This window comes from Hypanus sabinus, chromosome 19 (genome assembly GCF_030144855.1).
Source record: "Hypanus sabinus isolate sHypSab1 chromosome 19, sHypSab1.hap1, whole genome shotgun sequence".
Classification (NCBI taxonomy): Eukaryota; Metazoa; Chordata; class Chondrichthyes; order Myliobatiformes; family Dasyatidae; genus Hypanus; species Hypanus sabinus.
The window spans coordinates 41,197,452-41,222,783 of NC_082724.1; the positions used below are offsets into that span (position 1 = coordinate 41,197,452).

A 25,332-nucleotide genomic window follows, 5' to 3' on the forward strand; every position below is an offset into this window, starting at 1 on the left:
TAATGTAAGAAGGTAGCTAAAAATTATCTTCTGCTGAATGGATCAGCGACTTGCTACAAGATAGATTCCAGAGTGATTTCTGAAGGCAGCCTCAGTGAAGGACTGTTAGTCCCAGCGGGAGGATTTAATAGCCTCTTTATTTCTGTATTTTACCTAGAAACAAAATTCAACAAAGCACACCATGGTGTAATTGAGTCTTCAGTTCTTAAGATATACTGTACAATGCAGTATTAAATATCTTCACATTAGTTAAATAGGTACCAAAAGACAACTTGATTTAACTTCAGCAAGAAAGGAAAAAGGGATTGAAAATGATTGGAAATGTTTTTCATTCTAATTTACACTTCAGTGAGAACCTTAAAGAAAAAAAATCACTGCAGAAGACGTGGAGATGATAACATTTATCTAAAAAATATTTCTTATGACAAGCAGTTCTGCATCATTATGCTACTAACTGAATGTTACATATTCATGGGCAAAATAACTTGCTTAGAAAATGAATACCCCCATGAGGTTTAGTGATAATTCAAATGAATGCACCAGCATGAAAGTTGCTTTCAGCAGGCTTGAGGTAGGATAAAGATGTTGACTGTTACAGCAAAGACTTTAATCTCATTTGTTCCTTCAACAGTCAATCAAACAGTGATCACAAACATGTGTTTTAGTTTCCACCTCTTCCCAAACACAACAATGCTGAATTCAGCAATGGGATATGTTACATTGAATGCATGCTTGCTCTTCCTCTGCTAAGGCCTGTAAATTCCTCATCTATAGGACGACACATACACTTACAGAAAACTCTGAGATGTGAACTGAAAGATGACAAGCCTCTTTCTTAAATCTCCATTTCCCATATGTTTAAAATCAGGCAAACATCTGCTTTAAAGTAACCACTGTACAAGTTCTGCCAGTAAAGAAAACAGAATAAGCAAAACCATACATCAAAACCTACACTTGAAATATCATTAATTGCTAATGTTCTCCTGCCTTTGTATCTATTTCTGAGGATGCTCTTGGCACACTGAATATATCATGTTGGATTCAATGTGATTCTTTCAGAAACCCTGCACTAGAAATTAGTTTCACAGATAGCATGTGTGTGTGCATGAAGACCTCATGAGGCAGCAGATCTAAAGCTTTGCAGTCCAGGTATCCAGTTCCATTAACTGCTAAACAAATGCAATGATACTAAGCTGATGGCATTAGAACCAGAAAAAGCTTGACATTTTCTGCAGGAAATTGACCTGAAATGTGAACTCCATTTTTCTCACTGACAATATTGCTTGACTGATAAACCATGTCCAATATTTTCTGTTCTATTTTGTATAATATTACTCATTCACTCGATTCTTTAAAAAAAAACAATGACTCCGGAATAAAAGGAAATAAAATGCAAGAAAGTTAAGTTTGCTTGCATAAATGCTGTCCTCATGCAATGTACAGTTGGTTGTAGATACAAGTGCTGAAAACTATGAAACAAAAAATCTTCATGTATTGTACATGGAACAAATCATATACTATTAAAGTCAGTAGAAGTTAAAATCTTGTTATTACCACAGTCAACTGATATAAAATGGGCAGAAGAAAATTTTCATTTTAAATTAATTACCAATGAGGAACAAGCAATCAAGTTGTTCCATGCAATTGATTGGGCTTCTTAACTGGTTAGTGCCAACAACATTAATGTTAAAAACTACACCTACAGTATCAAGCTATCACAATAAAATGCAAAGTAGTTGTTCATGACTTACTGTGTGCTTACAGCTGGAAATGCGCTCAGACCAGTGTTAACTGGGTGTTGTCTGGGGCCCACACTGACAATTCAGACTTCTTATGGCTATAAAATCATTTAATCTAGATCTCCATACCAATCTTACTGACAGAGACCATAACAGTTTGGTATTACGACCCTGAGCTGATCAATAAAAAAAAATGGTATATTAAGTAGATGGCCCAAAATGTCAAGTTAATTCACAGTATGCATGAGCACTGATCTGTGGAAACAGTAGGGCTTGCTATAAGAGCAAATTATTCTAATCAGGGATGTTCTTAGCCGTAAAATATTTTTATACTTTTCTGATATAATGAACTGAGCTCCAGATGATTTTAATGCAAAACAAACTGCACCAAAATAAATATATTTTCTGGTCTTATGGTCTTTTTTGATTCAAAGAAGTACTTTTGAATTATCAGTGGTGTTTTCTGAAACAGGAAAGCCTATTTATGCACAAGCTCTCAGTTTTCTTCAAATCCCCCCATTTTTTTTTAGCAATGTTGAGTAAACAATATTGTTCAAGACACCTGCGACAACATTTCTGCTCTTACTCAAAGTAGCACAGTGGGATTGTTTACATCCACCCAAGAGAGTGGGCAGGGTCTCTGCTTAATAATTCAACCAAAAGATCATCACTTCTCCTTCACCACTCGAAGTACAGCACTCTTGTATCAACACTGACCTGGAAATGCTAGCCTAGATGTTAAATCTCTGGAGTGAACTTGCTGATAAAACAAGAGCCAACAAACTTATAATTTGAATGCTCTCCCTGAAAGACTGGATTAGATTCAACAGTAAATTCTGAAATGAAATTTGATACAATATTCAGGCAGCACGCTTGGTTAAGTTGGAGGCATCTGCATATCTGCATTCATGTGAGAAGGTGCAACGTGGAAGCCAATGTCATCACAATTGACTAAGTTGTAAGGAAAGAGGGTGCTATTCAAACTGATGAGGAGTAAGCAGCAGCTCTTAGTATGGCTTGGTGCCTGAATCATTACTTTTTCATCCTTTGTATAAATGTGATTCTTCTGGGAATCAAACAAGCAATACCCATATTTATTGGATGATATCAGATTTTTTGAGAGTGTTTGTATTGCTCATTTCCAAATACAGGAAAATGTTATTATTGATTATTTTTAAAGAAAGAGGCACAACTTGGCAAACACATTTCAAATAGTGAAATGATCCAAAAGCATGAATAGTGAGAGCGGCTGCACCTTGCAAAATGAATAGGAAAGAAAAAAAATAATTTGCAGAGGGATTAACTAACCAGGTATCCTGGAACAATATCCTAGATCTGTGATACCTTATCTCCTATCACTATTCCTACTTTCTTTCCTCTGGATGTGGTTCAAAATATGCTGGCTCTGCTTCATTTTTACCAAGCCAGTCAATCATCACTTTGACATTTCAGCCAGTTTGTCTTATCTCATTTCCAGGTGTTTTTTGTCCTTTTTGATCATATTTGGGACAGTGCTGTAAGAAGATTTGTAGCTGAATGATTCTCACAAGACTCAAAATGAGCATCAGTAAACAGATTAATGGGCAGTGTCACTGGCATTGAAGATTTTTTCCGTCACTGATAATGATTTGATAGATTCATTGAACTCAGTGGTTAATATTTTATGCTGTAAATTATATATGCGTTGTTAAAACATGAAAATAAACTTGTTAAAATTACAACTAATTTTCTAAAATGGCTGTCATACAACCTAATAACACAATGCAAGCCCATCAAAGCTTCTGTACCACTTAGTGTTCTACCAAAAACTTTGATGACATACTAATTAATACAAACAAAACCAGAAGTATTAATCAGAATAAATTTTTGTGTACATGGGGTAAGGCATTAGGTGCAAAAACAAAATAAAGAATACACATTTTTGTATCTTTTTTTCTTATTTTAAATTGTTGCAGATAATTTTGGTGAATAGGTAAGAATACGCTCCTTAGCCTAAGATAATGTGCAAAGGTCTACAGCTCACTTTGATTGTTGTGTGAAAACAGATTATTTCTTTCTCTATGAACTTGACCACTGTGCATAATGAGCACACACAACTTTGCTAATTAAAATGAATAGTGTTTAAACAGGATTTGGCAGCTTTGGAAATGAAAAAATTGTAATCAGGTAGGCATGGATGGTTTATTCTGGAAACATGAATCAAGGCTAATAATATTATATAAACTTGGCCAGAGCAAATCAAAGAAAGTATTCTAATAGGAACTTATTTTAATAGAGATCACATAGAAATATCCTACCTGCTGTTCTGGGTCCATGTAAACCCTAGATTGAAGATAGCGTTTATTGCATAAAATAACCACTTCTGCTCTTTAATCTTGATCAAGCAATGATTGACCATAACTGAGAGATCCACCCAAGCCTAATGTTTTGATAATGTTGCAGTTAGTGAAGTTTTTAGTTTTAATGCTATCAAATCATTACCAGCTTTTCTGTCCATCTTGTCTGGTAATCCATTATTTGAATTTCTATTGTGCAAGTTAGAGTCATAGATTGCCTACTCAATTTTCAAGTACAGACCACCTCATATAAAAAGGAAAACAAAAATAACACAAAAATTAGGTAGTTTTCCTAATTACGTAAATCCAGCACATTAAAATTGGATCAAGTATCTTCTATTCAAGCTATAAAATTATGATTTTATTTCCACATATGAACAAATTATATTATTAATAGCAGAGCAGATGGAAAAGATGGTCTGAAATGTATTGGCCTTTCCACCACAGATTTATAACAGATCATAAAGATACAATCATCACTGAATAATTTTGCAGACACCTATTATGACTCTTCTAGTTTACTTTTCAATTGATGTTGAAGGACAAGTTTGACTGCTGAATGAAGATTTCAATACAAAAATGTTTTGAATTGAGTAAATGTAGCTTAAGGATCAAGCTGAATACCCGAATAGCAAATAAAGAGAATTCAGAATCTATTACAAAATATTGATATGATCATGAAAGACTTGATACAGCTTAAACATAAACATAAAAAAAAATAATCCTGTAACAATTTGTGTGTACTTATGTCAGTTTTCTGGGGGCAACATCTCCACTGCATCTTAATTTAAGCACATTAAAAACTTAGCATTCACATGAAAGATAGGAGAAACAGTTTGTGTCTGGAATTGTTAGGCATGATTGCACTTGTCATTCCCATGAGCAGGCAAGGAAAATTGGGGCATGTGTATTCTAAATTAAATCACTTAGAAATGTGATGTATTGTACACAATCTTTTCATGATGCTTATAGTTACTCGGTTCAGCACTTTTCATTAATCTTTATCAGAAGATCTACATAGAAAGTAGCACAAGATTTCTGTTCAGCAAAATGATACACACTTACTTCAAACCAGGTATTATGAATACAAGTCATTCCAAAAACAGACACAACATGGTTAGACACCGCAAACACCCAGAGAAGAATGGTAACAGACATTAAAAAAATCCATATTATACATATGTAAGTAAATTCATCTAACTTTTAAAATTTAACAGTCAAAACTTAGTGGTCTACATTTCCTGAATTCATTATTGAACTTTGTAAATTAATTCTGTGGAACAAACTTCTGTAATCACATTCTATTTTAATCATAGGCAATGGGTTAAACTTTTGTGCAGCATATAATCTTTGTGCACCGCAAGAAAGCAGTAATTAACCAATAGAGTCTGCCATTCAATATGTTTATTGTCTTCAATCATAGCTTCAACCTCACTTTCCTGCTCTGTTCTCATAAACTTTGCCTTCAGTCCAATCTAAAAATCTGCCTGAGCTTTGAATACATTTAATAATCCAGCCTCTACAATGCTGTGGTTGAAAAATCAAAAGATTCTTGACAGTTCTGAAACAGAATTTCATCCAGTGAAACATGATTTTCTATTGATGGGCATACGGTACACCCATGCCTTTCAACAGCTGTACGTCCATCAGAATACAAAGCAGATGTCACTCCTATGACATTTAATCTCCTATTTTCTCTTAAATCTGGTAACACATGGTAAAAAGCATGAATCACATTGAAAGGTGAAGACATAAATAGGATAAAATAAAGTGTGCTCCAGCACACTAAAGGATGTTATTAATTGAGTCACATCTAGCAGCTTAACTGTACCGAGATATGCTGACCATCTTTTTGATTAAAAATAGAGAAATTTGGATGTGCTTAAAATCCATTATGTGCTTTAAGAAGGAATCTCATGGAAGCAAATCAGGTCTTAAAATACATTTGCAAACAAGGATGCTTACTTCTCTCGGCAAATTAATCAGCTAATGAGCTAAATCAGCTAATCACTTAACCGCCTCTACAGGCTCCAAAGGAAATGCAATACCAATTTATGTAGGCAAATTTTGAAATTTTTCCCCAGCCTCCACTGCTGATTTACTCTCATGCAGTAGAGTGTAGTGAGGAAAGACAGCTACAGGAGATTCTGACAGATGATATTTGAAACTAACTTGTTGAATGGGTTCAAAAAACATTTCTGTGAACTTTTGCCAAACTCAAAACAGAACAGAAAGTAATGGGATATACATTAAAAGAAACACATGTATTCTTGACATACAGGTTGAAGCTTGGAGACAATAAAAGAGGAATTACGCAGCACATGATGACCAGTTTCACATTCAACGAAGATAGGGCAGCTTTGACCTAGCAACATTCACAATCCACTGTTTTAGGCATAGATTCCTTTACCAACCACATCAAACAAATTGCAAGAGCATTTGGAATGCTGCACAGAAAAATGTCACAATACCATTTATGTTTTTCTGGAATCAATGCTCCTTTTATTTTGGTGTGATTATACCAACAACATGTAAGTATGTGTTGGTCTTGGGGAGGGGGGTGGAAATTATTCTGATCCTTCACCAACAAAGTATCTTTGTGCCATACTATATCTTTCAATGCAATGCAGAATCGACAATTTCTGTCAAATTCCATAATTGCCATCCACTCACGCTAGTTACATTTAGAAAGCCAGTACTTACCCCTACTGTTGTTTAAATGGGTAGAAGATGCATATGGAAGGGAGGAGCCTCTCCTATCAGTATGGTATTCTGGCTATTTCACTGAAATGAAAAGGACAAACAAAATTAGGTATCTCCTGCTGGGAAATATACAACACAACTTACCATTTCACAAATGATCCTCCTTTCATTTACTTTAAACATCCAGTTTTTATTCAAATACACCTACCATAATTCAGAATTAAATCCACTTGAAATACAACCCCTCCCCCACCCCAACCCAACTTGCTTCAGTCACAAGAGGGCTCTGTGACAAAAGCAGCACTTGCCTTATTGTTTTACATAGGTCATAATAAATCTAATCAATAGAACCGATAACTGCAAATAGTTTCATGGACTTAATAAGTAAAGTATGCATTTGCATAACCATTTACTTTCAAGAGCACACATATTCACTTTGCAATATCATATTAAATCTTGATGAACTAAAGTTTTGTTTGAAAAGAATAGGCTTTTTATTCATATACAATAGGACTGACAGATCTTTGAATCACAGTTCAAGTGTTTAGAATGATTGTTAATGGCACCATCATGAGGTATTATTAATGGAACATTAATTTTCAATGTCAAATGTCAAACAGTTTAAATACTTGCTGCAGAAAGATAAGTGAAGATTAAAACATGGAATGTTTTATACAGTATATGTTTTAAACATTGCAAGATAAGGAAAGGATCATTTGGCTTACACTAAAGAACTCAACTGAAATTATCTTTATGCAACAAGAAGTTTACAGTAGAATGAGGTCATAAAACCCATACACTGTACCAATAGGCAAAGAACCAATTTATTTTCACTTGCTTGGTCTTCAGCCTTAAATCACAGCACTTCAAAGGCCTCATGATACACTTTTTCATTGTGCTGTATTTCTTCCAACAATATCAGATAGCAAACTTCAAGCACATCTCCACCTGGATGAAAATCGTGTAGAATTCTCCTCTAATTCTTTCACCAATTAAGTTATATTGGTTGTAGATTTCCATACTAAGCGAAGCATTTCCTTCATATTCACTGTGACAAGTTCCTTAGAACTTAAATATCCCAATTACAATTCTCCTCCTCCCACCCACTGCTCATTTAGTTCAAAGAAAACAATCATCATCTACTTCATCTTTCCTCATAAATAAAATACATTAGTTCAGATAACAAACTCATGACTGGTTTTAACAATGTGTCAACATTGAGACATAAAAAATCTAACAAATAAAGCAAATTCTTTTTTTGCAATTTATTTTTTATTGAAGTTCATCATCAAGTGAACATTTCCATAAGATGTTTTCAGATATTATACATATGTATCATATAGTCATATTTGCCACAAATTTCCATAATATTTATCCAAGGTATACATTTATAGAAAAGAGAGGAAAGAAAGAACAAGCAAAAGGAGAAAACTCAGTACAAGTAGGGAGTGATCTTTCTTTTTACAACATCTTCATTGATTTGTGAGAATAAAATCAGGCCTATGAGGTATCATGTAATTAAACCATTTTTCCCAGTATGAATCAAATTATTCCAACTTATGATTAGCAAATGCTGTTATCTTCTCCATTTTGTAAATGTCCATTGTAATTTCTATCCATGCTTTTAAAGTTGGGCTCTCCTGTGATAACAATTTCCTGGTAAGAGTCTTTTTACCAGCCACCAACAGTATATTATTTAATAGAAGTCCAAGCACAGGAACAACAAATTTAAAATATTAAAACCAAAAATAAATTAACAGCATCACACACAAAATGCTCAATGAACTTTGTAGGTCAGGCAGCATCTCTGGAAGGAAATAAACAATCAATATTTTGATCAAGGTCCTCAGTGTGGGGGAGGGTGGTGGTCACAAGCTGGCAGGTAATAGGTGAGTCCAGGTAAGAGAGGGAAGGTAGGTGAGTGGAGGAATGATGTGAGAGGCAGTAGAGATAAATTCCCATGTAGAACACATGGCTGTTGTAGCGAGTCTGGATGAACTCAAGGTGAAAGAGCCATCCTCTTTTACTCTTGAATCTGAATTTTGCAAGTCATTTTAAACCAACTGGGTTTCATATCCTGATCTAATCTGGCAGAGGATCCCAGTGGTGATTCCCCAGAAAGCGAGAGCTCACCTCAAGACTCTGTATGGACTCTTTCCCTGGGTTCTCTTTCTTATGTATTTTGGGGTGACGTGTCACTGTTGAGGATTTAGTTGAAATGACCCTTGCAGCATTCATTTTCTATCAACCTATCTTTGGAGCTCCTCACTTTCTGGTTCACAATGCTTGGGTCCATGGGGAGCTTAGTCATTACTGTCTTAATGCCATATCTTAATCATCAACGTAGCTGCGCTCTCTGTGAACTTACTATTTGCTTTTTCTTTTCTTTGATTAACATTTTTTTTCATTGAACCTTAGTATCGGTACTTTTTGAGATGGAGCTATAAGTGGAGATATGCACTGCAAGTAGTGATTCTACTAGTGTCACTGGTCCAGTACAAACAGACCAATAATTCCTTTGAAGGCCTGACATAGGGCTTCAACTCAAGGTAACAATTCCTACCCCTCTACACCCATAAACAGATGCAGCTCAATTTGATTTCCTCCAGCAGATTGGTTGCTACTAAAAAAGAACCCTTCCCTTTATCATATCCCAGAAATATTGACTTCTATTTGTTCCCCGCCTTTCCAAATGCCGTAATGCTACACCTACATGAAATGGTATTAATGGAAAAAGTATAAATTATTTTTAATGGAGAGTGTCAGAATAATTGCTGCAACCATTTGACTCCAGCAAGAACAGCCAATTTACCAGTCTCAAAAATAATCTTGACCTTATGATATTTTTGACTACCTAATGTCCAAATTAACTTGATGAAAACTGACTGCAAACTATCTACTAACATAAAAGTAAGACCTGTAATTCATCCCTTATTAGCCTTTCATCTTCATCTTACAGCTGTGATCAAGTAATTTTCTTTTGTTATGTAAATACCTTTTTTGAACATCACTCATCTTATCTTTTTTCTTTAATCATGCAATCATAGTACTACACTCAGTTTAATGCAGATAATTGCAATTTTTCCTAGCAAGTAATTACACAAGTTAAAGGCATTCACTGACAATGAGAGACAAATAATTTTACCTCAAAATAGAGCATTGACAGGAAGAAAAGGAGAAATATTCATACATTCCTCATATGTGTGACAAATTAAAACTAAATTGAAAGCACTTTATCTGTTAGTCAAGTTGTTGCTGGATGGTGGAATTTAAAATGGAAGTATTGCAGCAGGAAGAGAGTATCCGTATTCTAAATGGATTGGGTAAGTTCACATATATCACTTGACAGATGGAAGTAAGCATCTTCTCTTACCTCTGAATAAAAGATTGTCAGTAGTATAACTTCATCTGCATGAAAGTCAGCACATAATTATTCTCTGGTCATTTTTTGTACAAGTTGCTGAGTATTTTTATTTGTTTGTAGTGACACATAGCAAAATGATTATTATGAAATATCCAACAATAAAAATTGGGAAGTGTGCGTTATTTATAGACTTTGATTTGACAAGATGTAATGCTCTGGCAAACTAGTATTACGTACCATAGAGATAACTTTTCTATGAAAAACTTATTTCAAGATATAAACAGCAGGGTGCAAGTCAGAAGTTTATCCTTATCCCACGTGATTTTTGGTCTTGAAGTACACATGTGAAATCCACCACTCCAAGCTCCCTACAAATCCATCAAAATGCAACGTGGCCACGGGATTGGAAAGAAAAAAATCAGAAAGGTTTGGATAGATTTACAGTCCCTTTTAATTTCCATTTTTTCACTACCCACATAATATTATGGTAAGTTTTTGAGAGTATTACACCAATGCATTGTAATATTTTCCATATATACTGTAAATATCAAACACATACATGTATAACAACAATAGAGTATCAGAAGCCTTAGTCACTGGGCAGATGATGTAACATGCAGGCAGAAGTGCAGGCAGATTTGTCATACCTTGACAAATCTACAACACAAATTCTGATGAAAACCCACTATCCTGCACTTCTGGTCAAAAATCAGAAACAGGTTTATTTTGATGATCTGATGTGGTGTGCAATTTGCTGTAATGCAACAGTAGTGCAAAAAAGTGACTATAAATTACAAACTAAACAAAAATATGAATAATGAAGCAATGTTCATGGACCATTTAGAAATCTGATGGGGGAAGAAAGGAAGCTGTTTCTGGACAATTAAGTGTGGACCTTCAGGCTCCTTCACTTTCTCCATAATGGTGGTAAGATGAAGAGAGCATGCTTGAAATAGAGAGTCCTTAATTATGGATGCCACTTTCATAAAGATGTCATTGATATTGGGAAAGATTGTGCCCATGTCCAAGATGGATGAGTTTACAACCCACTGTAGCCTCTTGCAATTCCATGAATTGGAGCCAGCATACCAGGCTGATCAGAATGTTTGTCACTCCACATCAATAGAAATTTACAGCAATCGTTGGTGAAGTATCAATTCTCCTCAAACTCCTAATGAAGTAGAGCTGATGGCATGCCTCTTTCACAATATCACTAGGGTGTTAGGTAAAGGTCAGCTCCTCCAAGATGATAATATCTGAATTGCATGGGAATATTACTCAGAACCTCAATGCGAATCGTTGCATATTCTCCCAACGTTACCCTTCCTGAAGTAATTGATTGCGAATTTGGTGTCATGACACCACTCAACCAGCCAGTCTATGTCATTGCTGCATACCTTCGCATCACCATCTGACAAATGATTAGAGTATTAATACTTTTCATCATAATAACTTGAAATGCTTCTTATTATCCATAACTTTAGGTAGTCTAAAGTAGACTTGTCAGCAGCAGCCCCCAGTACTTGACTCTGGAGTGAGAGATCACTTAGGATACCTCTATGGTATATGAAAAACTTGGAAGATTAGCTCATTTGTCCTTTCATATTATAATATTCAAAAAATTGTCCCTCCTGTCAAATAATGATTGAGAAAAGGATCCTTCCACCTAGCTTTCAAAAAAGATAATAAAATGCAATGGAACTGTATCACCCTAATTCCTACTTTATCAGTAGCCAAAGCTTATGAAGCATTGTATTATACTGAAAGACATTAAAACTATTTTGAATCCTTCTTTCAGCATTGAAATTAAATTAGAAATGTGACTCTATTAGAACATTCTTCTGAATAATCCACATTGGTGGAATAAATTTTGCCTTTGCGGGAGATTTTATTTGCTAATGTTCTTCCAGAGTAACTGAAAATAAGATATTGTAATTTTTTTGATAAAAGGTTCTGCTTTTTTATCTACTAAAACATAACATTTTGAATCTGAATTGCATGGGAACATTATTCAGAACAAAAATGTCACTTGTTTTAGTAGACATTTGCATGTGTTTACAAGAAAGAGTCCAAGTTGCATCAATAAAATGTCATATTTAATCAAACAAATAGAAAAATGCCCAATTTAAAAAAACACCTGATATATACAATGAAAAATTTTGAATAACATTTGCCCCAAATGATACCACTTAAAATCAATATGGTGCAAAAACAAATTCCTCATTGTCTCGTGTTAAATACCCCATTTCTTTCAAGGGCAGATACACTGTTAATTTATATGGGAAGTAATTCTGGTGTTATAATGAGATGATTTCCTTCAAAAGGCTATAAGAAAAACACTTTATGCCCTTCTAAGATTAGGTACTCCACTGCAATATGTATCATGATCTCCAATCAAAGGATTGAGTTTCAGGCAAAGTGATGATAGGGTACTTAATGATGATGGGCCTTGCATTTCAATGCGGACACATTGCCACCCAACCTCCAGATATTCACATGATGCTGCTGCAATCCCTGGGCAGTTGTTGTGAGGCAGTCCCTAACTGATATTTCACCTCCCAAAGACAAGACAATAGCAACTAAATTAAAATCTCCTCCCCATGAAGGCTGGTATTAGATAGCTTAATAGATATACTCGTAAACCTAACATTTTTGTAAGTAAATTGCGTAAAGGAATTTTGAAGGACATTTGGAAAGGTAGGGATTGATAAGGGACAATAAACATGGTTTTGTGCATAGGAGTTCATGCCTCACAGTTTTGATTGAGTTATTTTGAAGAAGAAATCAAGAAGGTTGATGAAAGCAGGATGGTAAACTTGTTGTATATGGACTTTAATAAGGTCTTTTATAGAAGTTCACATGTTAGGCTGCTATGAAAGATTAGTTTGGATGAGATGCAAGAAAAGCTAGCTAATTAGAAACATAATTTGTTTGATAGTACAAAATAGAATACAATGCTGGAAGATTAATTTTCAGACTAGAAGCCTGTGACCAGGGGTTGGTACTAGGCCCATGGCTATTTGTCATCTATAATCAATTATTTGGATAAGAATGGAAATGGGTAACTACTGAGAACACAAGAAACCAGAGATGTGTAATCTAAAGCACCAAACAATTTCCTAGGGCTTGGGTTCTTAACTGGAGGATCATGAATAGATTCCAGGGGATCCATGAATTTGGATGGGAACAAATTTACATCTTGATTTTCACTAAACTCTAACTGAAATGTCACATTTCCTTCAATTATGAATATAGGCAACAAACCACAGCAGTATTAGCAGTACATGTGACTGTCACCATAGAGATCACAGGTATTCTCACATTAGAATTGTTATAAATATATCAAAATATTTTTAACTGCACATTCATCACTACTTTGAAATTACCAGCGATATTAGATCTGTTGCTAGATCAAATGTAATCACTGTCTCCCTGTCTGCTGACATTCGTGCGATGTAGCTGGTCAAATATTCAGCAGCCCTGCACCTTCAGTGAAGTTGCATGTTATCACATTTGTGATCCAGGCATTTGCATTGCTCTTCATTATCCCTATCTATACTTGTTTGTAGAACAATAAAAAGAAGGAGCTGAGTTGTTTTTATTGTTTGCTAAAGTTTTGTTTGAACTGGACAGTTCAAACGAGAATTCTTTTTTTTTTAAACTTTTTTTATTGCATTTTTAAATGGTTACAAAGTATGAAAAAACAATGTATATAACCCATACCCCCTCCCCTTAACCCCTCCCCCCTAACTGCCCTATATTCTTGATTCTTCGTAAGACTGTGCAGCCTTTTGTAATACTATTCAACTCCATGCGCACAATAGCCAAATTCCAGGAAGGACACAACTCCTGAGCTACTGCTCTGATCCTTGTGTCTATCCAAGTATCTAAAATCCAATAAAAGTATCAAAACTTTGGATAAATTGTAAAATCTGCCTTATTTTACTTACTTGGCGTACAAATTTCTTAAATATCTTACACTTTGCTTAATTAATAATCAGATTACTTATTTCTTTGTAGATTTATCAAATTACTTAAAACCATACAAAATTAATGAGTTTCAATTGTTGCCATTATATTAACAAAACAAAATCATTGGCTGTCCAATATGACATCTGTATTGCCTTGTAAAAGACTATCCCACAGATTAATGTTCTCATACAAGCTAAGCAACAACAACCTTCACATTGATATGTCTTTGATAAGGTACCCCATGCAAGGCTGATTGAGAAAGTAAGGAGGCATCGGGTCCAAGGGGCCATTGCTTTGTGGATCCAAAACCGGCTTGCACACAGAAGGCAAAGAGTAGTTGTAGACGGGTCATATTCTGCATGGAGGTTGGTGACCAGTGGAGTGCCTCAGGGATCAGTTCTAGGACCCCTACTCTTCGTGATTTTTATAATTGACCTGGATGAGGAAGTGGAGGGATGGGTCAGTAAATTTGCTGATGACACAAAGGTTGGCGATTTTGTGGATCGTGTGGAGGGCTGTCAGAGGTTACAGCGGGACATTGATAGGATGCAAAACTGGGCTGAGAAGTGGCACATGGAATTCAACCCAGATAAGTGTGAGGTGGTTCATTGTGGTAGGTCAAATTTGATGCCAGAACATAGTATAAATGGTAAGACTCTTGGTAGTGTGGAGGATTACAGGGATCTTGGGTCAAAATTCATAGGACACTCAAAGCTGCTATACAGGTTGAACTCTATGGATAAGAAGGCATACAGTGCATTGGCCTTCATCAATATTGAGATTGAGTTTAAGAGCTGAGAGTTAATATTGCAACTATATAGGACTCTGGTCAGACCCTACCTGGAGTACTGTGCCCAATTCTGGTTGCCTCACTACAGGAAGGACATGGAAACCATAGAAAGGGTGCAGAGGAGATTTACAAGGGTGTTGCCTGGATTGACGAGCATGTCTAATGAGAATAGGTTGAGTGAACTCGGCCTTTTCTCCTTGGAGCAACGGAGGTTGAGAGGTGACCTGATAGAGGTGTATAAGATGATGAGAGGCATTGATCAGGTGGGTAGCCAGTGTCTTTTTCCCAAGGCTGAAATGACTAGCATGAGAGGGCATAGTTTTAAGTTGCTTGGAAGTAGGTACAGAGGAGATGTCAGGGGTATGTTTTTTACGCAAAGAGTGGTGAGTGCGTGGAATAGGCTGCCGGCGACGATGGTGGAGGCGGATACGATAGGGTCTTTTAAGAGACTCCTGGATAGGTACATGGAGCTTAGAAAAATAGAGGGCTATGGGTAACCCTAGGTAATTTCTAATGTAAAGACATATTCGGCACAGCTTTGTGGGCTGAAGCACTGGTATTGTGCTGTAGGTTTTCTATGTTTCTATGTTTCTAAACATAAAATTTAAGTTTAACGCCTAAATTTTAAATATATAGTATTAATATTTAATGCATTTTTAAAGAAGCACATATATTAACATATCACATTAAAAATCAATATTTATGTTTCATTTGTAATGCTATTTTATTTTATATATTTAAATATATTATTCTGAGACTGGACCCAAAAGGGTATGGTATAAAAAAACGTTAAGAGCCCCTATGCTTGAGGAATTCAGGAGCTGAGCAATATCTGTGGGAGGAAAGGAACTCGATGCCTTTGAATCAAAATTTTGCATCACAACTCCTCAATCCATTGAGTTCCTACAGCCGATTATTTTGTTGAAACGGGAAACTATTGAGTTGTTAGGCAAATGTCAGTGTGTTTTATTTGGATTTTGGAAAGCATTCATTATGCATAAGAGGTTGGGTGACAAAGTTAGATAAGAATCACAATCAGGTTCATTATCACTGACATTTGTTGTGAAATTTGTTTTTTTTTGTGCAGCAGTACAGTGCAAGACATAAAAATCACTACAAATAACAACAAATAAATAAACAGAGCAAAAAAGGAATAGCAAGGTTGTGTTCATGAACCTTTCAAAAATCTGATGGTGGAGGGCAAGTAGATATTCCTAAACATCAAATCCTGTATCTCCACTGCAATGGTAGTATTAAGAAGAGGCTGTGTCCCAGATGTTGAGTGGCATTAATGATGGATGCCACTTTTTGAGGTATTGCTTTTCAAAGATGTTCTCAATGGTGGGAAGGCTTGTGCCTATGATGGAGCTGACTAACTCGACACTCTTTGCAGGCTCTTTCAGTCCTGCTCACTGGAGCCTCCATACCAGCTGGTGTTGCAATCAGTCAAAATGCCCTGCCGTGTTCCTGTGTAGAAATTTGCAACAGTCTTTGGGGAAGGAGCTTCGTAAAGACAATGCTACAAAACAGCGACTACTTTGCTTGCATCTTTGGAAACAGCTCTATTTCTATCTTTAATATCGCTATTTTTCCCCTTCAGGATTCATTTGAAGACCCTGACCTGGAGTTACATGCTGACTTCGGTCCTTTACAGGACGGATCCCACTCTCAGGGTCTCACGACTGGCCATTATTCAATACACCAAGAACGTGGCCTAGAAGATTAGCTCGTCTTTGTTGTTTCTGGATTTCATGGCTCTGGAGGCGGGCAGATTTGAGGTCAGTGCCTCTGCAGAAAATCGGTGTGTCATGGGAGAGCTTGGAAAAAGTGACGCAATGGACTTTTAACATCGTAACTCAGCATTGTTTGTTATTCTGTGAAATGGAGTCCCCACTTTTTCCCTTATTAGGAAGGGAGAGAGAGCCTGTGGTATGTCGAAAACCATGTGAAACGTAGTCTTTGGGGTACGGCAAGTCTGTGCCTTTACTGATGCTTTGCGACATGCTGGGTGCTTGGTGGGAGACACCATTGCTTTTTTTTTTGCTGGTGGGGGAAGTCATTGCTTTGCTGCTGCTTACACATAGAAGGGGTTGCTGTAGGGGTTCTTTAGGCTTCTAACATTTAACTGTCATTCATTCTTTGGGGCAGTCCTCTATTTTCATGGATGGTTGTGAAGAAAAAGTATTTCAGGATGTATATTGTATACGTTTCTCTGACATTAAATGTACCTTTGAAACATTTGAATTGCCAAATTTCCTCAAACTCTTAAAGGAGTATAGCCATTGGCATGCCTTCTTCATAAGTTGGGTCTATAAAAGATCTGAGATGTTGACACCCAGGAAGTTTTGAGCCACCACTGACCTCTTAATGGGGGCTGCTGTGTGCTTTCCTTATTTCCCCTTCCTGAAATCCACAATCAATTCCTTGGTCTTACTGACATTGACTTGAGTTTGTTGTTGTGACACCACTCAACTCAACAATCTATCTTGCTCCTGTACAACTCCTCATCACCATCTGAGATTCTGCCAACAATTGTAGTCTCAGTAGAAAATTTACATATGATGGTTGAGCTGTGCCAAGCCACACACAAGATAGTCAAGCAATGGGCTAAGCATGCATCCTTGAAATGTGTCTTTCTTGATTGTAAACAAGGAGATGCTGTTTCTGATCTGTATTGACTGTGGTCTCTGATGAATAAGTCAAGGATTTATGTATAGCGGGAGATACAGAGGCTTGGGATTTGAAGTTTGTTGATTAGTAATGAAGTGACTATGGTGTTGAATGTTGAGTTATACTCAATAAAGAGCAGACTGAGGCATGCATTGCTGTTGTCATGTGGTTCAAAGCCGATTGAAAAGCCAGTGAGATTGCATCTGCTGTAGTTCTGTTGTAGTGGTAGACAAATTGCTGTGGTGCATGTCCTGGATTAAGTAGGTGTTAATTCCAGTCATGACCAATCTCTCAAAGCACTTCAACACAGTTATGTGAGTACTTTCGGGCAATAGCTGTTGAATCAATGTTGTAAAGCTGCCCTCAGAGTAGCTATGAAAGGAGGTTTCGGATTTTGATTAAGAATCCAGCAGGAATGGCAACAGATTTTCATACAAGAAAATTGTTGGAACGAAATATATAGCTGTTGGCATCCCCACACACATTTGTTAGATTCTATCTACTAGCTGTTGGTTGTGTGGGTTTTGGAGCTATTCTTAATAGAATAACCTGACTCATTGCTTGCAGTTTAGCTTGAAACTATAATGCTGCATTGAAGAAATAAATGCTTAGGGTGATGGATGATGTGATAAACAACTGGACCAAGCAAACAAAAAGCATCCTGGATGGCATGAATCCAAAGATAGGCAACGTGTACTATTATACCAAACTTGCACTACCAGGTATTTGCATAGATGGTCCAGCTAAGGAGAAATGAAAGAGCCAAAGGCTAGAAGATATTCTTTCCATTGCCATGCAGTTTGGAGAAATGCCACATATAATAGAAAAGTTAATTCAAATCAAATGCAAATAGCATTACATGCAGACCTTGACAATTGGGCCAGCATGGGAGAGAGCACATAGGGCAGGGACAAGGAAGAAATGTGTGGCATCTTTTAGTGTCGTGAGACCATGGATCTGTGCCCTCTCCAGGATGCAGGCCTGGGCAAGGTTGTATGGAAGACTGGCAATTACCCATTCAGTGAGCCTCCCATCTCCACACCATTGATGTTGTCCAAGGGAAGGGCAAGGTGTCGTCGCACTGGTGTCATCGCAGGAGTTGCCAGAACGAGGTTGAAGACAATGTCGGACTCCCTTAGGGACTCCAGCTCCAGATTTGACCTCAGGGTTTACTCCCAAAGCCTTTCCCATGAGTGGGTATGGCCGCAAGTGAGCGGATGTCTGAAATCAGAGTTTTCCCTTTTAGATGGACTGCCTTCTCATACTAACGAGCTCCATCTACCCGGAAAAATAGACCATCTGGAAAACTCAAAGCCTCCTCTGTGATCAGTTTGCCTTACTTGTTTGGTCTCTCGTTAGTATTTGCTAATCTTTCTAAATCCCCATGATTGAGCACAGAGCATTGTCGCAAGAAAGCAGCCATTATCAGGAACTCCCACCACCCAGATCATGCTCTCTCCTCTCTGCTGGCATCAGGAAGCAGCAATGTTCACATATAACAATTAAAATAATCTCTCTGCACTCACCAGCTTTCTTCCTCATAATCAAGTACAAATGTAATGTCTCCAAGTGCCTTGATTATTATATAAAATAGATGAAAGCGATCAAGTACTGAGCACAGTAGAACTGCATTCAAAACAACATCTGCTTACCAGAAGCCTATTAAATGCCCACACCCATTAACATTTGCCTCCTACCATTGATCCAATTATCAATCCAGCTCATCTTTTTTCTCTTGTTTTTATCTAAAATAAACATAAACTTCCATTTAACTCCTCAAAAGTATAATTACCATACAGACATAAATATGCTTTAAATTCATTCTGACCATATTTGATTAAGTATTATTTAGGGAAGCCTGGAATAATCTGTCCCACTGTTGTTTTCCAGCAATTCTTCCATTCCTAATGTTAGGGTGATCTTCCTATATTCTGTATATTCTACTCAACCTTAGTAAACAACATAAACAATGTTTCTATCCTTTGGGGTGGATGGGGTGTCCAGAGACGGTAGCATCTCTGGGGAAGGGGCTTGTTGTATCCATTCTGAGGAGCTCACTCATCTAGAATTCCCACTGGGCACTCAACTCTCACCTGTGGCTCCAAGTAACTACTTGCATGCAACAGTGGCCACTTCCGATACACCACTTCAACAAGCGGGCTAAGTTAGGTGATAGTAGCCAGTGGCCTCAGGCCCCGGTGAGATAGGTACAATTAATGGAAAATTAGTAGGTAAATTAATGGAAAGTATTTTTAGAGATGTGGTGGGTAAATTAATGGAAAGTATTCTTAGAAATAGTATTTATAATTATCTGGATAGACAGGATCTGATTAGGAGTAGCCAGCATGGATTTGTGCGTGGAAGGTCATGTTTGACAAACCTTATTGAATTTTTTGAAGAAGTTACGAGGAATGTTGACAAGGGTAAGGCAGTGGATGTAGTCTATATGGACTTCAGCAAAGCCTTTGACAAAGTTCCACATGGAAGGTTAGTTAAGAAGGTTCAGTCGTTAGGTATTAATGCTGGAGTAATAAAATGGATTCAACAGTGGCTCGATGGGAGATGCCAGAGAGTAGTGGTGGATAATTGTTTATCAGGATGGAGGCCGGTGACTAGCGGGGTGCCTCAGGGAACTATTTTGGGCCCAATGTTATTTGTAATATACATAAATGATCTGGATGATGGGGTGGTAAATTGGATTAGTAAGTATGCCGATGATACTAAGGTAGGAGGTGTTGTGGATAATGAGGTGGGTTTTCAAAGCTTGCAGGGAGATTTATGCCAGTTAGAAGAATGGGCTGAACATTGGCAGATTGAGTTTAATGCTGAGAAGTGTGAGGTTCTACATTTTGGCAGGAATAATCCAAATAGAACATACAGGGTAAATGGTAGGGCATTGAGGAGTGCAGTGGAACAGAGAGATCTAGGAATAACAGTGCATAGTTCCCTGAAGGTGGAGTCTCATGTAGATAGGGTGGTGAAGAAGGCTTTTGGAATGCTGGCCTTTATAAATCAAAGCATTGAGTACAGAAGTTGGAATGTAATGTTAAAATTGTACAAGGCATTGGTAAGGCCAAATTTAGAATATTGTGTGCAGTTCTGGTCACCGAATTATAGGAAAGACATCAATAAATTAGAGAGAGTGCAGAGACGATTTACTAGGTTGTTACCTGGGTTTCAGCACTTAAGTTACAGAGAATGGTTGAACAAGTTAGGTCTCTATTCATTGGAGCGTAGAAGGTTGAGGGGGGATTTGATCGAGATATTTAAAATTTTGAGAGGGATAGATAGAGTTGACGTGAATAGGCTGTTTCCATTGAGAGTAAGGGAGGTTCAAATGAGAGGACAAGATTTGAGAGTTAGGGGGCAGAAGTTTAAGGGAAACACGAGGGGGTATTTCTTTACTCAGAGAGTGATAGCTGTGTGGAATGAACTTCCTGTAGAAGTAGTAGAGGCCAGTTCAGTTGTGTCAGTTAAGGTAAAATTGGATAGGTATATGGACAGGAAAGGAGTGGAGAGTTATGGGCTGAGTGTGAGTAGGTGGGACTAGGTGAGATTAAGAGTTCAGCACGGACTAGGAGGGCCGAGATGGCCTGTTTCTGTTCTGTGATTGTTATATGGTTATAACCCTGTCCTAGCATGCAAAGTCAGCTCCAGCTGACTAGGTGGATGAGATCTGTAATGAGATCCAACAGCCAGGAAGGTGGTTCTGCATCACTCTGTGGAGAGCGAAGGGCATGACAAGGCACAGAAGACATCATGTTCATCCGCTGCAACCAAGACAGACCTGTTTGTGATGCTTGCTTGTACCGCTGGACCCAGACTTCTGAGGTTGTGAGAGTGGAACTGCCCCTGTGCAACAACCTTAGTTTTTCTTCTGCAAAAGTTTCAATTGTTTTCATAATTTCTTTATTTTAAACTATTGACTTTTCCAGGTCATCTGTACTATTAGGTTCACAGCACTAGGTTCTCTTTTTAAGGAGAAAAGCCTCAACCTACCCTATTAAATCCTTCTTACAGTAGGGTCTATCTTTTTTTTATCACTCTTTGAGTATTTGGTCATCCATAATACAGTCCCAAAGACATGATAATTACTTCTTTGTTCTTTACTTCAAGCCATAACATCAAATTCTTACAGCTTTCCAGCCTTTCCCTCCTTTGTTTAGTATTTAGTGTTAATCAATATTTCCCCACCCTAACTTTGGCAAAAGCAGAAAAACAATCCCTTATTTTATGTCTCGCTTTAACTCATTTGGAAAACCTCTCCCAAGAATATTAACCTATCAATTCTGCCCTCTGTTAACATATTTATTATCTCGTTCTCAGAAGGTCTGGCTCCCAGAGTTATGAGCCCCCAATCTATAATTTCCAATGGTGCTTCTATCTCTTCTGTACCTTTTCTTGCATTGCTACCCCAGCAGTTAACTGGTTTTCAGTAAATCTTCCTTAACAGGTAACAGTTCATGTTCCAAAAATATTACTGACTCTAACACTGTTGAATTGAAGTCCATCAATCTTGAAGGATCTAAGCAGGTCTAGTACCAAAGGAAGCTGAAGCATTCTGTATATGCAGATCTCGAACCAAGCATTCATGTGCTCAATCTTCTCAAAGGAATTCGAGTAATCCAGGGATAACTACCATCATGTATTTTATTCCCCTTCCATCTTAATCTATTTGCTTATGATCCTACTCTTGCCCTCCCTGCATTTTCCACAATGCTATTAGTAGCAAAATAAACTATAACCACTCAACTGCTCATCTGCATTCTGGGCTGCTCTCTCCTCCAGTCAGCCCTACTTGAATACCACTACGCCTTTTACATCACTTTTCCACTACGCATGTCCTGATCAGTGCTTTATTTGTACAGTCTATTCTCTTTGGGAAATCCACACAACACGTTTTTCTATAGTCTTACCCTTTCCTCAGCAACTAATCCCAGTTTCTAGGATATTATTAAACAAGTATTGGGCTCCTTCACCCCTGATGGATTATCTCTCCTCCTGACATTCTCAAAACTTCCATTTTTAATTAGTTTGTTTTCAAAATACTATTTTAAAAGGTAGAAGCATTATGAGACAAGTATTGGGATGTTGGAGAGATGATCAAGAAAAAGAAGCAAACTGTTCTTTTTTAATATGGTCTAATAGATATCTTGCCAATATATCAAATACTAAACCATTGCTTCAGAACACATTACCAAAAATAAAAGCATATCAGTAATGTCATCTCTTTTCTATCACTTCTCTCTCCTCTGGTTTAATGTAACAATGAAAAGAAATAGATAGAATATTTGAGTTTTCTTACCAAACTGCCAATATTATCACCTATTTTCAGAAATAGCTTCCCAAAATATAAAAATTACATCAACACAAAATTTTAAATTGCCTTCATTCATATGCTGGCTTGAAAACAAAGAACAGATGGAACCTTATGAAAGCCAGAAACTGCACAACTGAAGTAAATTAATTTGGGGAAATAATATACACAGATGCATCTTGGGAAACCAGATAACTGCACATGCTCAGTTTGCGTAAGTGCAATTTGAGAGAGAAGCTAAACTCAGATGTAACAGTATTGCAGTGGAATAAAGGGAAATATAAATATGATTGATTAGAGAACTCAAAACCAACATCAAAACAAAAGATAAGGCATACATTTGAGCAAAAATTAGTGGGATGTTAGAGGATCAGAAGACTTATAAAAACTAACAGAAGGTTTCTGAGGTGCAAAGGGACTTGGGAGACCTCAAGCAGGATTCCATGAAGGTTAACTTGTAGGATGAGTCAGTCATGAGAAAGTCAAAAGCCATGCTAGCATTCAATTTGAGAGGACTAGAGCAGAAAAGCAAGAATGCATCGTGAAGGTTTTATAAAGGATTGGTGATGCCACGGTGTATTCTGAGCAGTTTTGGGTCCCTTATTTAAGAAGGGATGATGTGACATTGAAGAAGCTTTAGAGGAGGTTCACCATAGTGATTCCAGAATGAAAGGCTTATCGTATGAGGAGCAGTTGATGGCATTAGGCATTTACTCACTAGAATTTAGAATAATGAAGGGGGTTCTCATTTAAACCTATTAGATATTGATACACCTAGATAGAGTGTATATAGAGAAGATGTTTCCTATGGTGTGGGAATCTAAAACCAGGGGACACAGCCTCAGAATATAAGGGCACCCATTTAGAACAGAAATGAGGAGGAATTTCTTTAGCCAGATAGTGATGAATCTGTGGAATTCATTGCCACAGACAGCTGTGGAGGATGTCATTGGGTATACTTAAGGCACAGGTCGGTATGTTCTTGATTTGTCAAAGCATGAAACATTAGAAGACAGGAGGATTGGGTTGAGCCATGATGAAATTATGGAGTAGACTATGATGGGCTGAATGGCTTAATTCTGCTCCTATGTTTTATGGATTTAAGGTCTAAATTATGGTCTGACTCACAGCTGTGGACTGTCATCAAACTCAAGTGTGGGCACATTGCATAGGCAGAGTTCTTCAAGGAGAAAGGTAAGTCTGTCACAATCCACAAATTATTTGTTCTTGTGGAATATACAAATCTTAATTCTAGACACCTACTGGTCTGTTATTGACAAAAAAAAAATGCCCAGAAAACAATTTGAGTTATTTCTGTTCATAAGTGTAATCTTGGGCTGAGGAACTCAAACTCAAAATTGAAAGTTTCATTGGTTATTGCAGGTTAAACAATTTTTATCAATGTGTCTCCTCTCTACAAGCAGAATTGAACATGTAAGACTTGTTTGCAAGACTCTACATCTATTCTCAGAGTATTGCTGATAAATATTAAAAATACAAAGACAGTCAGGAAATTAGTACTTGGAAACTAAAATTTTAATTGGTCTAATTAAAACTAGAACTTTAATTAGTCTCCAAAATTTTAATTTTAAATTAGTTTCTCATTGTTGTTTGCCAAACAGAGACAGATTGCTTTGCATCATCGTGATGCAAATTTCACAATTTTTCTGTGAGAAATACAGTGGAAAATCTCTGCATGTTAGAGGTATTATTAACAAGTCAAAATAATTGGCTTAGAGGCAGACAATTTAAAAACAGGAGATACTGCTTCAATTAATAATAATAAAGGATGGAAGTAAACAATCTCAAAACAACTATCAATAATTTTAAAAGGTCAAATATCACACAAATATGAATAAGCATAACAATAATAAAAGCATTGAGTACAGAGCAAACTATATGTATGTTCACATAGAACCTTTCAAATATTGTTGGTATTGTATTAAGCATGATTGCCCCCGAGATTTCAATCTGTGCTTCTGCTGTAATTGCACCGATTTTGTTTATTAAATCATGTGAACAATACCATCAAAAATATTCCATCTGATAAGCTTTGATCCCCTACATGAACTCACTCTGTGCTGCTTTTCCACAGTCATTAGCACATTGAATGCTGCTCCTTTTGTACCTACCACATATTAGTCACCCTTCTCTTTCCTAAAGGATACAAGTTCCTCCGCACACTACACTTTGAAACTCCTTTACCTATTGCCGTTTTGCCATACTTGCAGTATACTTCTGCTCCCCAGCAATCCTCATCCCTCCAGTCCTTCTGTATTACTGCCATTCACTCAACCATGGAGCCCAGACTTGTGCTTACTGTGCATCTGCTCAGTAGCATCCTTTTCTCTTCAAAAATGAGCACCTCTGACAACAAAAAATAATTGGTTTGGTTAGCATCCCGCACCTTCCTTTATCTTGCAACCATTGTTGGCTGCCCA

General features: G+C 37.0%; 1 protein-coding gene across 1 annotated transcript in view; it reads right to left on the reverse strand.

The window, feature by feature from the left end:
• The window catches only part of LOC132377892 (contactin-4-like), a 1,978,611-nt gene that overhangs the window by 1,513,613 nt on the left and 439,666 nt on the right, over positions 1–25,332 (reverse strand). The window contains exon 4 of the mRNA XM_059944356.1: positions 6,779–6,859. The gene's annotated coding sequence lies outside the window, so the exon portion shown is untranslated. The remainder of the gene's footprint in view (positions 1–6,778; positions 6,860–25,332) is intronic.